Here is a 16,874-nt window from a genome sequence, read left to right on the forward strand (position 1 = left end):
TATTGTAGTATCTTTGTCTGCTTTTGGTATCAGGGTTATGGTGACCTCATAGAATGAGCTTGGGAGTGTTCCTTCCTCTGCAATTTTTGGAAGAGTTTGAGAAGGATGGGTGTTAGCTCTTCTCTAAATGTTTGATAGAATTCACCTGTGAAGCCATCTGATCCTGGACTTCTGTTTATTGGAAGATTTTTAATCACGGTTTCAATTTCATTACTTGTGAGTGGTCTGTTCATATTTTCTATTTCTTCCTGGTTCAGTCTTGCAAGGTTATACCTTTCTACGAATTTGTCCATTTCCATTTTATTGGCATAGAGTTGCTTGTAGTAGTCTCTTAGGATGCATTGTATTTCTTCTCTGTTGTAACTTCTCCATTTTCATTTCTAATTTTATTGATTTGAATCCTCTCCCTCTTTTTCTTGATGAGTCTGGCTTATGGTTTATCAAGTTTGTTTATCTTTTCAAAGAACCAGCTTTAAGTTTTATTGATCTTTGTTATTGTTTTCTTTGTTTCTATTTGATTTATTTCTGCTCTGATCTTTATGATTTCTTTCCTTCTGCTAACTTTGCATTTTGTTTCTTCTTCTTTCTCTAGTTCCTTTAGGTGTAATGTTAGATTGTTTATTTGAGATTTTTCTTGTTTTTTGAGGTAGGCTTCTTTAGGTATAAACTTCCCTCTTAGAACTGCTTTTGCTGCATCCCATAGGTTTTTCGATTATCATGTTTTCATTATCATTTGTCTCTAGGTATTTTTTGATTTCCTCTTTGATTTCTTCAGTGATCTCTTGGTTATTTAGTAGCGTATTGTTTAGCTTTCATGTGTTTGTGTTTTTTACGTTTTTTTCCCTATAATTGATTTCTAACCTCATAGCGTTGTGGTCAGAAAAGATGCTTGATATGATTTCAATTTTCTTAAATTTAGTGCGGCTTGATTTGTGATCCAAGATGTGATCTATCCTGGAGAATGTTCCATGCACACTTGAGAAGAAAGTGTAATCTGCTGTTTTGGGGTGGAATACCCTATAAATATCTATTTAAACTATCTGGTCTGTTGTGTCATTTAAAGCTTGTGTTTCCTTATTAATTTTCTGTCCGGATGACCTTTCCATTGGTGTAAGTGAGATGTTAAAGTCCCCCACTATTATTGTGTTACTGTCGATTTCCCATTTTATAGCTGTTAGCAGTTGTCTTATGTATTGAAGTGCTCCTATGTTGGGTGCATATATATTTATAATTTTTATATCTTCTTTGATTGATCACTTGATCATTATGTAGTGTCCTTCCTTGTTTCTTGTAACATTCTTTATTTTAAAGTCTATTTTATCTGATATGAGCATTGCTACTCCAGCTTTCTTTTAATTTCCATTTGCATGGAATATCTTTTTCCATTCCCTCACTTTCAGTCTGTATGTGACCCTAGGTCTTAAGTGGGTCACTTTTTTTTTGCGGTATGTGGGCCTCTCACTGTTGTGGCCTCTCCCGTTGGCGGAGCACAGGCTCTGGATGCGCAGGCTCAGCAGCCATGGCTCACCGGCCTAGCCGCTTCATGGCATGTGGGATCTTCCCGGACCAGGGCACGAACCCATGTGCCCTGCATCGGCAGGCAGACTCTCAACCACTGCGCCACCAGGGAAGCCCTGAAGTGGGTCTCTTATAGACAGCATATATATGGGTCTTGTTTTTGCATCAATTCAGCAAGCCTGTGTCTTTTGGTTGGAGTATTTAATCCATTCACTTTTATGGTAATTATCAATATGCATGTTCCTATGACCATTTTCTTAATTGTTTTGGGTTTGTTTTTGTAGGTCTTTTTCTTCTCTTGTGTTTCCCACTTAAAGAAGTTCCTTTAGCATTTGTTGTAGAGCTGGTTTAGTGGTGCTGAATCTCTTAGGTTTTGCTTGTCTGTAAAGCTTTTGATATCTCTATCGAATCTGAATGAGATCCTTGCCAGGTAGAGTAATCTTGGTTGTATGTTCTTCCCTTTCATCACTTTACGTATATCATGCTACTCCCTTCTGGCTTGTAGAGTTTCTGCTGAGAAATCAGCTGTTAACCTTATGGGAGTTCACTTGTATGTTATTTGTCATTTTTCCCTTGCTGCTTTCAATAATTTTTCTTTGTCTTTAATTTTTGCCAATTTGATTACTGTGTGTCTCAGCGTTTGTCTCCTTGGGTTTATCCTGTTTGGGACTCTCTGCACTTCCTGGACTTGGGTGGCTATTTCCTTTCCCATGTTAGGGGAGTTTTCAACTATAATCTCTTCAAATATTTTCTCAGGACCTTTCTCTCTCCTCCTTCTGGGACTCCTATAATGCGAATGTTGGTGCGTTTAATGTTGTCTCATTTCTTTTCATTCTTTTTTCTTTATTCTGTTCCACAGCAGTGAGTTCCACCATCTGTCTTCCAGGTCACTTATCCGTTCTTCTGCCTCAGTTATTCCGCAATTGATTCCTTCTAGTGTATTTTTCGTTTCAATTATTGTGTTGTTCATCTCTGTTTGTTCGTTCTTTAATTCTTCTAGATCTTTGTTAAACATTTCTTGCATCTTCTTGATCTTTGCCTCCATTGTTTTTCCTGGATCAAGGTCCTGGATCATCTTCACTATCATTATTCTGAATTCTTTTTCTGGAAGGTTGCCTGTCTCCACTTCATTTAGTTGTTTTTCTGGGGTTTTATCCTGTTCCTTCATCTGGTACATAGCCCTCTGCGTTTTCATCTTGTCTATCTTTCTGTAAATGTGGTTTTTGTTCCACAGGCTGCAGGATTGTAGTTCTTCTTGCTCCTGCTGTCTGCCCTCTGGTGGATGAGGCTATCAAAGAGGCTTGTGCAAGTTTCTGAAATTATTTTCCATACACATATTAACAATTCATTTTCTGGGGCAAGTGTAGAAATAACTAATGAATGTGAATAGGAACCACCTGGGATTTTCATAACATTTTTCTTTCCAAGTTGTGCAATTATGTACTGCAAATGGGATTAGTGTTTGGGGAAAGACAGATGCCTTTACCCTCAGTGCAACACAATCGATAAAATTTAACTTCAGTGTTTGTCATATTATATTACAGTTAATAAGCCCCTATATTTGCATACTACTTTTCAATATAAAAAAAACTTTCTTATGCATTACTTCATTTGAGATATCAAATTGAAAGTACAATTTAACAGTAAAGAGAGTACCTGATAATAATTCCATGTTGCATATAAGTAAACTGGGACTTTGCAATATTAGTTTGCTTAAGCAACACCACTAGTAGAGTAGTAAAGTAGAAATTTATCCTAGAGTATTCTTTCAAATGAAAATTTCTTTCCTCATACCCCCAACTTTAGGTATTACATATATGTAGATATCTATTGCTATACACACAAATATGTAATCCATAGAATATAAGATTGCAGTCTCAGAGTATTTATTGTTTGTTTTGCACAGTAGAGATCGTTAGTTGCTAATAAAATCTAGGGATACTTTTTTCAAGTATTTATTAAGAATTCGACAATAATCACTATGGTTAAGAGTTCTTAGGGTTTCTGATGTCTGAATATTCTACCACCCAACCTATCCTTAGGTTCCAGCCCAAAAAATCGTCTTCATAAGGACAATAACCAGATGAGAAATGAATAAAGTGCTAGTGATGTTACTAAAGTTTGTTAGTAGATAAGCTTGTATTTAGAAGGCTAAATAGGACTTTTTTTCCTGCTCCATTGAATCTAAAAAGCCTGAAATATGGTGTAGACTCAAGCTCTGCTTATCAACAATGATAATGATGATTATGACATTAGCCAACATTTACTGACAGCATCATATGGGCTAGGCACTTTTCAAACCACATTGTGTGTATTAACTCATTTAATCTTCACGATAATTCTACCAGGCCGTCACTAGCAAGCATTGCCAGGCTACTAAGCTAACCTATGTTCAAGTGGAAGAAATTGGCAAGCAAGATCTTGGCAAGCACTGTCTTGGGTGTGTTTATCCCCGGGGGTGAGGAGGTATAAGAAAACCTACTGTCTCTGAATGTACAGAATGAGGGAAGATGAGTATCGCCAAGTCTTTGTAAGTCAGTTTTTCCAGATCCACCAATAAGAGGTGACCCATGAATATCTCAGCCTCTGACCAATAAGGATAGCAGCGTTTTGTCCCATGGTTGCTGGGCAGATGTGAACTAGCATGGCCAGAATCAGGAGAGCCCTACTCCAAAGGACTTTGGAGGGTACAAAGATAAAAAAAATACATTCCTCCATTAAAATCTTATGATTTTTATAATTAGGCAGTTTAGTTGATACTTCTAGGAAGAACCATATCACAATCTGAAGTTGTGAGGGTTCAGTTATGACTGCTACCATTGTTACCTTCAGTTAACAGGGAGGCTAGAGAGAAGCAGGAGCCCATGCCTGACAGACCTTACAAATTTGTTTCATTTTCAGCATATCACGTGCAGTGGGCAGGTGTTCTTTTATTACAGATAAGGAGCATGAAGATTCTAGAAGTTTGCACAACTATTAACTCAATCCCTGGTTGTCTAAGGTTTATCATGAAAGAGCATAGAGATAAAATAACTCCCTCTTCAAGAAGAAAATAGATGAAACCAGAATGCCTCCCTTTAGAAGCCCCATTTTATATGAAAGAAAATAAGGCAATGCCTTAGAAGTTTATTTATTTCAATATAATGCACTAAATTACCTCCGTAATATCTAAAATAGCTGGTGGCTTATCATGTTGTCATCTGGTTTTGTTACGCTAAAGTCACAAGGCACATTCAATTTTTCCAAAGCCTGTTTTGTCCTCTCGAAATTCACCATTAATTGGTTTCCTGACACCAGAGGTCCAAAAAGATGACTCTAATATGTGTGGCTCTCTCTTTATTTACTTTAAAATAGAAATCATAAGCTGTAAATCTCTATGACTGTCTATGTTTATATGATTTATATAGTTACAGAAAGCAATGCAGTATTGTTAGCACAGGAAAAAGTGGTAGTTTAAAAGTTGTAGCTATCATTAGTTACACAAGATGTAAATAAACTTTCCTAAATTTATAATCTTTTTTTCTAGAGCTAAATCCTTTCTATTACAAACTAAGTACAACATCTGGGGGGTTGCAATAGCTGTTACAATTGTTGTTTCCATGGTGTAGCTCCTTAGAAGAACCTTAGAAAAATATTACAGTTCTAACAGTTGCTGAGTCCAAGTACAGTAGAAAGCTCAATTTCCTCCACAGAAGTTCTAGTAGATCTTCAGCTTGGCAGAATTAGCTCCAGAAAAAAATCTTTAAAGAGCATAGATTTATTTATTTGAAGAGAGCTTTACTGGCCTCATTCAACTCATTTTTTTGTCACCAAGTGGTGGTAATTTTCTATTTCATTCTTCCTACTTTTGTCTTTAACGAAAGTTTAAAGCTTATTCACATAAAAGTATTTAAAAGAAGAACATAGTATTAATTCTAAGATTTTTTATACAAATTTTACATCCCTGAAAATTGGATATATCTTAGTAATGAGGGCACATCACAGTTAAATTGTCAGTGTTTTGTTTTTCTTTCTTAAATTCACATAAATTAATGATTCTTATAATTCATAACACCTTAAACTTGTTGAAATATTATATTTATGTAATAGCTAATTTCTGTATATTAATAGGAAAATAGTTTAACCCAAATGAAGATGTATACTTGCTGTTTATCACTTTCTCATTCATATATTCATTTCTTCAGGAATCCTACATTCACGGCATTCTAAGACAATTTCTTAGGCATTTGTTTAATGTCATAAATACCATGCAGTTCTGAGAAGTTCCTACTCTTGGGAGCTTACTACCTTATAGAAGAGTTAGATACACAATACAATAAACTGTCATAACTCTTTTAAAAGGCTATAGGATTAAGAGAGATGAAGTTATTCTTTGAAATTATCTACTAGTCTATGATCTTGAAATCTTTCAATGTGGATGTTTACCTAAGTCTGACCCAGTGGCTTAGTAACATCCATTTTGTAGTAAATGCCTGGTAGGGAGTAGTTTCAGAAAAATACCTGAGGCAATTCAAGTTAAATATAAGTCAAATTTGCTAATATTTTTAGGGGAAAATATATGCTGTGGAAGCTACACAACTTGCTACTTGCGCCATCTCTTTGTAAGTTGCTACTATTCTTTCCTATTATTTTCATAGCCAAGGTCACTTAGGATTTATTTCATATTACTCAACAAATCAGGGGTATATGGTTAAAAATGGAAAATAAGTAAAAGCATAATCAAGTGTAGCATTTAGGGAATACTCTTGGCTTTTTAAATTCATTAATTAAGGAAAGCTCACCTTTGAATTATAGTACCAGTCAGTTTGCCAAGATGGTTCATTAAAGTCCAAATCTTATTATATATTACATGCTTTATGCTTTTCACACAAACTTATTATACTGCTCAGAGAAGGTGATCTCTAAAAGCACATTAGACTAATGTTCCTGAAACACTGGCTAATGTAGTTTTTATTAGATTGCTGTAACCAAAAAAGGTCACCTAATGATTTCTTCTGATAATGATTTACTAATAGGAAAATATAATTAGTTATTGTTAAATGTTTGACCTTGAAACACCTTGTCAGTTGTTGAGATTTCTAATGTCATATTACCATATATCAAAAACAGAAAATCAAATAATCTTTCAATATTGTTCTTTCATCTAGACTAGTTATAGTGGTAATAGCTCACATTTATTGAGTGCTTATTATGTGCCAAGTACTGTACTAAGCACTTTAATTCATCAGCGTGTTTTAACCCCACAAAAACTCTAGGAGCTTATAATTGCCCTGATTTTCAGATGAAGAAAATCAGATGGAACTTGGAGAGGTCAAGTAACTTAGCCAGTCACCCAGCCATTTAGTGGCCAAGTCCAAGTTTGAACCCAGGTGTCTCAATACAGAGCTCTCATGCTATACTATACGTTCTTGATTCCTCAAGGAAAGTAATCACTTATGAGTGCAGATACTGATGGGATTTGGATTCCTCCATTCTCCCAATAAATTAAGAGGTCTCTAAATCATATTTTGGAGCAGTGACATCATGAAAGGGATCAAATAATTAAGTCTTTGAAGTCAACTGTACTAGTTCAAATCCCAGCCTCGCCACTTGATGCTTTGTGGCTTCAATTCAGTTAAGTTCTTCAAGCTTCATTTTCTCCTTCTGTGACTATGGATACCTCTCTGAATTTTGTTTGAAGATGAGAAAATACCTAAAAATGCTTATGAAAGGACTTCAAGTCTACTCATTTGGAAGTTGAAAGGGGTTTATTTTGGGCTAGCAGTTTCCACATGCATCATTATGAAACAGGAGTAAGAGTTGGTCTTTGAAACTTAAAACCTCCTATCCACTTCTCTTTCTTGTTGAATGTATACACATATGTATTTATATTCATATCAGAATTTAAGTATGTTTAAATTAGATTTATCTTTCTTTGAAGCCTATTGAAGAAGATAAAAGTACTGTGATGGCCAAAGACATTAATAAAAAACATCTTATGAGCTATATTCAATTCGAGTTTTATTTTCAAGCAGGGTTGTGAACATGCTGCATCCCGTCTATACCTTGCGATAGCTGTCTCATCAGTAGCACAGGTAGGATGCTTACTTCCTGCTTTAGCTTTGGTTCCCTCAGGATACATTATGAGCCAGAGATTTGCTTGAGGTAGATTTGTTGGTTTGTTTTTGGGTGGAAGTGGGGGTGAAGGTGTCTCATGAATACCACATATCTGGAGTAAGGGAAGCAGAATTGGTTGAATAAGGAAGTTGCAACAGATGCCTTAGGAATTCCCATGGGCAGCTGCAGAGCTCGTCTACAGAGCTCGTCTAGCCTTTAAGAATAGACCAAAATTGAGGAAAGAGACCTGGGCTTTTTAACATCTCATCAACGAGTCATTAGATTCAATGACACACATACACACACACATACACACACACACAGGGAACAGAACCTTGACTTAGGTACCTCGTGCTACAAAGTATGCAAGGTTAACACTGGGGAGTTGGATTTAAATGTATGTGTGTGTTTGTGCATGTGCGTGTGTGTATACACATACGTACACACACATACACATGTACATATGCATATGTTTCTTTCTACTTCTAAGTGTTTCCTACAATAAAGATGTATACTAATAATTAGATAACTATGTGAAGTAAACTGTCCTAATGAGAGCACATTCCTAGTATTTTGACAACTACCTGATTTTCAATGTTAATGTTTTTATAAAAATAGCTTTCCTTTCAAGCATTTGTAATATTACATCTGTTTTAGAAACACATTTACCTGTATTTACTAAATATAGATTTAATTTAATGTTAAACTTATATCTTTCTTTTTACTGACCCTTGTATAGTGTAATTTCCTTTTCTTTTTGATTTTTATTTCAACTATTATGGAAAATACCTTTGTTATTGTTTAAAAAAATAACATTTTCTGAGTATATTTAGCTATATGATATAGGTTAGTATATCTTTGCTCTATATTTATTGGCCTTTGAAACATCTTATATACACAGACTCAAAATTCTTTAAATTTTGATCCATTGTTTTGGGGCATTTATTGTCACAGGGAATGGTTGAATCAGAGTAATTCCATATATTTTTGGATACTATTTTAATGTTTGTGTCTTTTTAACTCTTTATCATTGAAATTCAAACTTTTAGTTTTCAAAATTAATCTTGGCATGGGACATCTCTCTTCAGTTTTGTCTGAAAAGTTTAAAGACAATCATATTTTTACTTCCTGAGAAACTTCTTCAACTTTGTCACTATTTATTATATCATACAATTTTATTTATCCTGAAATCCTAAGATCTCAACATCTGATATTATTCTTTTGCTTTCTATATCTCTTATCTTTCTCATTATTTTAATCTTCGTCACACCTTTTTTTTCCTGCATCCTCAAGAGACTTCTCAGTCTGTTCTTTGTGTTATTGACTAGACTTCTTGTAGCTTTACATTGGCTTTCTTCACACAGGTAATATAATTTTATATTTTATGCACTCTTATTCAAATAAGTTTGATGCTCTGGCCTATTTTTCTAGGAGATTTTTAAAAGAAGAAAAATATTATCCTCTCTTTTTAACCTCATTTTAATTTTTGGTTTTCTTATCCTGTTTCAACAAGGCAAGGTAATTTTGCCTTCTATTGAAAATTCTAATTTTTCTTAAAGTCTATGTTGATTTTCTAAGAACACATATCCTTTTACTTTTTAGAATTTATTCTAAAAGTTTTTTTTTTTTTTCACTCACATAAAGCCAATGATAGAAGTATACAGACTTGAAGCTTTCCAGAAGACAGGGTCTGAGGATTTACTGTTAAATCTTATATCCAAATATTTTAATTCTTATGGAACCCTGTCTCATTTTAACATCTGGAAGGCAATCTATATGTGTAGCTATCATATAAATTCATCTGGTGTGGCTTTACTAGACCAAGGTGGAAGTCTTACTTCCTACTGCTTTTTCTTCCTGTCATTCAAGAATACCACCACAACCACCAACAGTTTTATGATTTTAATGTACCCTGATGGAATACTAAAATGAAGTGTATTTCCTCCTTCTTTTTTGCAAGATGTGTTCATCTCTTTCATGAGACAAAGCACAAGTTGACCACCACACTCTCAAATTGATATCACAGCTTTCTTCATTTTGCCAATAGTTGTCCATCTTTTCTCCATTTCTTTTTTTTAATGTATCATCATAAAAATTGGTGGAAAGTTGAAATTTAAGGATGTGTCAAAGGCTGCTAATTAGTTGCCATTTTAAATTAGGTGTAAATCAATTGCTTTTATATCCATTGGCCTGAATCCCTTAGTCACAAGTATCTACCAGTTCTGGGAAGAAATTTACTCACAGGATAGGTAAAGGGAATGAGAAAGGTGATTTAGTGGGCAGAATACTAAAGTGGGAAGTAAGATAACGGATTTTTATTGTGGTGTTCACAGGTTGACTTTTCACAAGTCATCTCATTTTCATTCCTCAATTTCTTTATTTGCTTCACAGGTACGTTGAGCTCAATGTTTAAGTTGCATTCATTATAGCTGTATGAATGTAAGATTGTTTTCTATTTGCAGTTAAGGAAAGTTCAAAAAGAAAGAAAGATATACTCATTTTAAGTGTTTGATCTTTTGCAAAGGCACGTTGTAAAGAAAACTCATGCATTGTTAATAGCTGCTATCTGTTGAAGGAGAGAATTGTAAGTGTTCTGTAATTCTAATCAAGTCTTCTAGATAGAATCATTTTATTAGCTATGATCATAATAAGTATAAATTTTGTTGAGAGGAACCATAAAAAACTTCATTTATTTCTTTAAATCTTTGTTCTATAGGATTAGATGTTTAGTTTATTAAAATAGCTGGATTAGTTCTTTTAAGAGGGAAATATTTATATGTGACTTTTTCTTTTAACCATATCTATAGCTTAGAGTCTCCTGTGACCATGATACCTACTGGTCCAGCATTCATACACTTTTATTATAGATGTGAATTGCAATAGCACACAGTTATTGATTCACTTAATCATTCAAATATTCATTAAATTCACACTATATCCCAGCCCAGTATTAGCCAGCAAAGATTCAAAGATGAAAGGACCCAAACTCTGCTTTCAATAATTCCAAAGGGAGAAATAGAAGACAAATGAGATATATATTATTTGGCATGGCAAATTCAATGTAGGTAGATAGAAAGGGTGGCAAACCTAGCTCTTTCTATTTTTAATGATGTTACCTGCATCTTGAAGTGTGAGGAGGAATTGTAAAGATAAAGTGAGTTGGTAGGGTGGGAGAAAGTCATTCAAAGTAAAGGGAGTAACACAGATGGGATATAGTATTGCATATTCTGAAACCCAGATAGTTTAGGACAGAACACAGGAAGAGTGGAAGGATAACTCAGGACCTTGTGTACCATTTTAAGGAGTTAGAACTTCCTTTTAACAGAAATGGAGAATAACTGGATGCTTTCGATTGGAACAGTAAATTGTCCTGAAAACTAAGTCTGGTCATTCGAAACACTTTAATCTCATAGATCTAATTCTTGTATGCATCAAAAACTGTTCCTAATCTGGGAGCCATGGATTTCTTAGCCTAAACTTATGCTTACTTTAACAGCAGTCTGTCTACCCAGCAGATATGTGGTTAGATGTACCTGTGTGGATACATCCACGTAATGTCAAGTTTTACCTAAAAAGATTATTTTCAGGCTTGATGAAGGTTGTGTGCAAAAAAAGGAAACGTGTTGATTGCATAATCATCTCACTACATCGTGAGCTTCTCGAAGGCAAGAATTGTTTGACACATATTTTTCATCTCCGAAAACTACCACATTGCTTTGAACATGGTTATTTATAAATATTTGAATGTATGAATGACTAAGAAAACATAAAATAAAATAAGAATAATTTAGAAATCTATAGGAAATTCACTTCAGCAATTTGCTTTTAACCTATATTCTATTTCATATTCATTGGAAAGCCCTGTTCCTTCTGTTAGCACAGCATTTGTTTTTGTCACATGGTTTGTCAATGCTGCTAATGAGCTGCTAATGAGCTGCCAGTTCTTGTGCAGTTTAGGACTGTTCAAAGGAATATGCCTCAATGATCTCGTCTATTTGTTTCACAAGTCCACAGTCCTGTAGTACAGATATTTTATACGTAAAGTTATCACAGGCTGAGTATGGCTGTGAACAGATTATGACTTCATTAAAAATTACTAATGTAGTGTCCTAGAAGTACAGACAGTCCCTGCGTTATGCTGGTGGGACTTCTTCGAATTTACAACGATGCAAAAGCAATATGCATTTTGTAGAAATCATACTTCAGATTTTGAATTTTGATCCTTTGCTTGGCTAAGCGTTCATGATGCTGGGCAGCGGCAGCAAGCTCTCAGCTGCCCGTTAGCAAGGTGATCACAGCCGATACACTTATAACTGTTCTGTCTCCGTACAATCATTCTGTTTTTCATGTTCAGTACAATAGTCAGTACATTACGTGAGATATTCAACACCATCATAAAATAGGCTTTGTGTAGATGATTTTGCCCGACTAACTGTAGGCTGATGTAAGTGTTCTGAGCAAGTTGAAGGTAGGAGATGCTAAGCTGTGATGTAGGTCAAAAAATTCATTTTTGACTTAGGATATTTTCAACAGGCAATGGGTTTATTGGTATGTAACCCCATCATAAAGCGAGGGAGATGTGTATTCTTTCTTTTTTATAAAGGCAGGATATTAGTGAAGAAGGATATAGGTTAGCATAGCGTCACTTAATATAATGGGCAAAGTATACACATCTCCATATACAACCTTGGACCCACAGTCGTGGGTTTGAATCTTATTTCTGCTATTTACGAGTTGTGTGGTATTAGTTTAGTTGCTTCATATTTGTGATTTAATCTGTAAAATGGAAATAATTCTTGCTTCTGAGGTTTTTTGGTGATGATGAAATAGAAATAACATAGGCAAAGCATTAGCAGTGTCCTTGTATATGGAAGGTTCTTAAAAATATTGTTCTTTTTTTCTTCCCTTCCTATAACAGTCATACTATAGTTGCTTGAGTCATGTACTCAATTCCATGATTTATTCCATGTGTTGTTACATAAGCATGCCTTGTGTTTTTCTAATGATGATTCCCTCAAAATTTAGGATATACCTATATAATCCCAGATTTTTTCTAAATCTATGGCTCTAATTTACCCACTTTCACAAAGCTCTGCTTACAAAGGTGTCCACTTTTTGCAACCAAAGCGTGTGTCACACAAGTTATTTCTTTAATGCATGCTCCTTGTAATTAAATGATTTACTCTCCTACAGGCTTAAGTAAGTTTAAAATTTTGGGGGTGAGAGACCAAATTACTTAGAGTTTCTCTTCTTCCCACATGGCTTGGTAACTTTAAATTGCTTAAAGTTAGGTGATTATTTATTTAGAGTACTCATTATGCTTAAAGTAGACTGAGGCAGAAATAGTAAAGATTGCAAAATACTCCATTTGCCACTCTGCATTTCCAAGCCCCCTTTCATTTAGACTAGATCGCTTGACTGTTTACGTAATGAACTAAAGGGCTGAGTGTTGTGTCACTTCTGGCTTGAGGCACTGACACCCAAGTTTGGTTTCGCAGTGTCTCCCTTCCCCTCTCTCTTTTTTTTAAGAAGATGTTGGGGGTAGGAGTTTATTAATTAATTAATTAATTTTTGCTGTGTTGGGTCTTCGTTTCTGTGTGAGGGCTTTCTCTAGTTGTGGCAAGCGGGGGCCACTCTTCATCGTGGTGCGCGGGCCACTCACTATCGCGGCCTCTCTTGCTGCGGAACACGAGCTCCAGACACGCAGGCTCAGTAGTTGTGGCTCATGGGCCTAGTTGCTCTGCGGCATGTGGAATCCTCCCAGACCAGGGCTCGAGCCCGTGCCCCCTGCATTAGCAGGCAGATTCTCAACCACTGCACCACCAGGGAAGCCCCCTTCCCCTCTCTTGACAACCCAGATGCTATAACTACAAGGTGGCCGAAACTCAGTATGGTTCCCTTAGTGGCCACATGGAGCAAGTCTTCCATTCTCCTTGTTCTAAACCCTACTAACCCTCAATGGACATGTACTATGAATGATCTGGATTTAGTTATTATAATATACCACAGGATTTGTAGTGAGGATAAATTAGGGTCTAATTTACTGCTGTCATAATTTGGTCTATCCAAATGAATGCCTTCCTAAAGCATACCTTTTCAGGAAAAAAAAAAAGTACTCTCTACCCTTTCTGACAGATGTATTGGGGTAAAGCACTAATAACCTAGTATTTGTTGAAAAATAAATATTTTGATAACTACATGAACAAATGAACAGACCTATGCCCCCAAATAATCTTTATGCTATTAATAGATAGAAAGTGAGAGGACTTTCTTTGGTCTGTGTTTTTAAATCTCCAGAAGAATTTTAGAATTTACTGTAGTATTTCCCACACTCAGCTCATCATAATCACTTGGGGTATTTCTTAAAATGTATAGTATCCTGGATCCTATGCCAGACCTAAATAAATAGAATTTCCAGGGGAGATACTAGAGAATATAGCTTAATGAAAAGCATCTCAGGTTAGTTATAGTAAGGAAAGTTTGAAAAATTGTTCTGCTATAGGGTGGGAGGGTGAAGGTTGAGATTTGATGAATGAATTGCTAAAACAAAAGCACCTCGTGCGACCTGTCTGTAAAGACGATGCTGATGGTGGTATAAAAGGTCAAAGGAAACACTCTCCAATCAATAAATGCCTAAAGTCCTCGGTATAAAAAATATTATGACACCACATTACAAGCAAATAGTTAATGTTTAAAGTTTCAAATGAACTTTCACACATATCCCCTCCTCTCATTATTTCTCCATGGTTAAATAATATTATCTTCAGTCTTTTGATGAGGAAACCTAGTCTCTGATACTGTTTTGCTTCAAGTTCGCACAGCTGAAAGGTCTTTCTAATAAAGTCATGTTTTAATAGGAACCTAAAGATAAGGAGGCTTTGAGGTGATTTATGAATGGAGGCATATTGGGAACAAAGTTACCCCAACTGTCCAAATATCTACAGTGATGATCTTGGAAATATTCAAGGCTATTTAGTCCTACTCCTTTTTCAAGTTTGGGCATTGTCTTTTTCCTGACCAGGGTTAAGAATTCTTCAGGTTGTGTTTGGGAGTTGCTAACATTTCCTGAAAGTGGCGTGCAGAGTAGTGAAGGATGTGAGCTGGGGAGACAGGCTATGTTCAATTTCTGATTCTATCCCTTGGCAGCTGTGTGGCCTTGGGGTTGTTGCTTCAGCGCTCTGTACCTCAGTATCACACTGTAACACAGTGATAATAAACTTACACCCTTAGGTTGTAGTGAGGGTTAACTGGGTAATAAATGTAAAGCACTCGGAAGAGTAACTGACATGCAGTAAATATTCAGTAAGTGTTGGTTCTTTCATGGTTGGGCACATCAGCAGGGTCTGGCAATCTCTGTTCCATCTGAAAGGGAAAAAAAGAGACCCAGTTAGGTTTCTTACCTTAAAAGTCTCAACTCTAATGCCTTGCTCATGGCAGTTGACTAAAGTCTGGTGAATCATGGTGAATCATGAAGGATGCACAGTAATCTTCAAACTTCTGTGCATCAGAATCACCTGGAGGCCTTGCTAAAACACAGGTTGCTGGGCTCCACCCCCAGAATGTCTGATTCTCTAAGTCTGGGTGAGTTGATGTTGCTGTGATGTTCCACACTTTGAAGTGGAACGGACAATCAGATCAGATCATGGAAGGTCTTGAAAAGAAGTTTAAGGAATCTGGGCTTTCTATTGAGAAGTTAGGTAATGACAGAAAGTAAAGAAATCAAATGAACACCACCGATATATCAGAATGTTCTTAAATGGTACAGATTTGATTTTGGTGTCCAGATTCTTAATAATATTTTCCAAGCTTCTCTGTTATCTTTTACCTTCTCAGACAACCATTGTCCTAATTTGTCATCTTTCTAGGACCCTGTATCACTATTGTATGATCTGGTATTTCTCTGTCCTCAGGACAATTAAGTTGTAGTGAGAATAAAAATCAGCTGAGAACGATGAACTTATGGTTATCAGGGGAAGGGTGGGGGGAAGGGATAGTTAGGGAGTTAGGGATTGACATGCACACACTGCTGTATTTAAAATGGAGGGACTTCCCTGGTGGTCCAGTGGTTAGGACTTTGCCTGCCAGTGCAGGGAGTGTGGGTTCCATCCCTGGTCGGGGAGCTAAGATCCCACGTGCCTCACGGCCAAAAAGCCAAAACATAAAACAGAAGCAATATTGTAACAAATTCAATAAAGACTTTAAAAATGGTCCACATCAAAAAAAATTTTTTTAATAAAATAAAATGGATAACAACAAGGACCTACCGCACAGGGAACTCTGCTCAATGTTATGTGGCGGCCTGAATGGGAGGGGAGTCTGGGGGAGAATGGATACATGTACATGTATGGCTGAGTCACTTTGCTGTGCACCTGAAACTGTCACAACATTGTTAATTGGCTATACTCCAATATAAAAAAGAAATTAGCTGAGCAGTTGTTAAATGCAGATCCCTCCTCCTCACAGGCATATCTGATGCACTAAGGTTTGACAGAGAGCCCAGGATTCTGCCTTTTCTCATGCACTCATTTTGCTTTGATTCAGGTGATTTGTGAATGTGGGAAATGCTTTAGATTTTTGCTCAAATTCCATCTGCTATTGAAGCAAAACGAACTGTTGCATTTTTTTCATTTTTAAAATGTAATTTTTATTTTTAGGTAACCTTTCAGTCTGATTTGTTGCATTTCATTAAAATATGCTTGGTCTACTTCTTTTTCCAATTTCAGCATTTGGTATAAGGAATTTATAGAAAAGTGGCTTGAAAGCAATTTAACCACAAGCTCGGCCAAATTAATTTAGGGAGAGTTTAGTAAACAGCCCTTGCTTTCTGTACTTAAGCGATCAATTTCCACACCTGCTTTTCCTTCCAGATGGAGTTAATTAACATTAAAATTATTGCCTATAGCAATAGGCAATAATTTGAGGCTTTTTAAAAATAATTCACAGCCCTCCAGCTGCAACCATATTCCTACATTTCTGAAAATTAAAACAACGACAAGGATCATCTCTATGAGAAGCAAATTTATCATTAAACTATTTGAAGATATGCATGTAAGATCTTGGAGGAAAGAAAACTAACATGTGTGAGTGGACACTCTATATTAGACATGTTCTCCTGTAAGATCTAGCACAGTCCTCACAGCTATCCCATAAGTGGTCTGATTGGTCTGATTCTGCCACCCATTTTACATATAAAGAAGCTGAAGATTAGAAAAGTTGTGTAGCTTTTTGGATGTTCCACAATCATTAAGTGATAGAGCCAG

The sequence above is a fragment of the Phocoena phocoena genome, chromosome 8, assembly GCF_963924675.1.
Source record: "Phocoena phocoena chromosome 8, mPhoPho1.1, whole genome shotgun sequence".
NCBI classification, from domain to species: domain Eukaryota; kingdom Metazoa; phylum Chordata; class Mammalia; order Artiodactyla; family Phocoenidae; genus Phocoena; species Phocoena phocoena.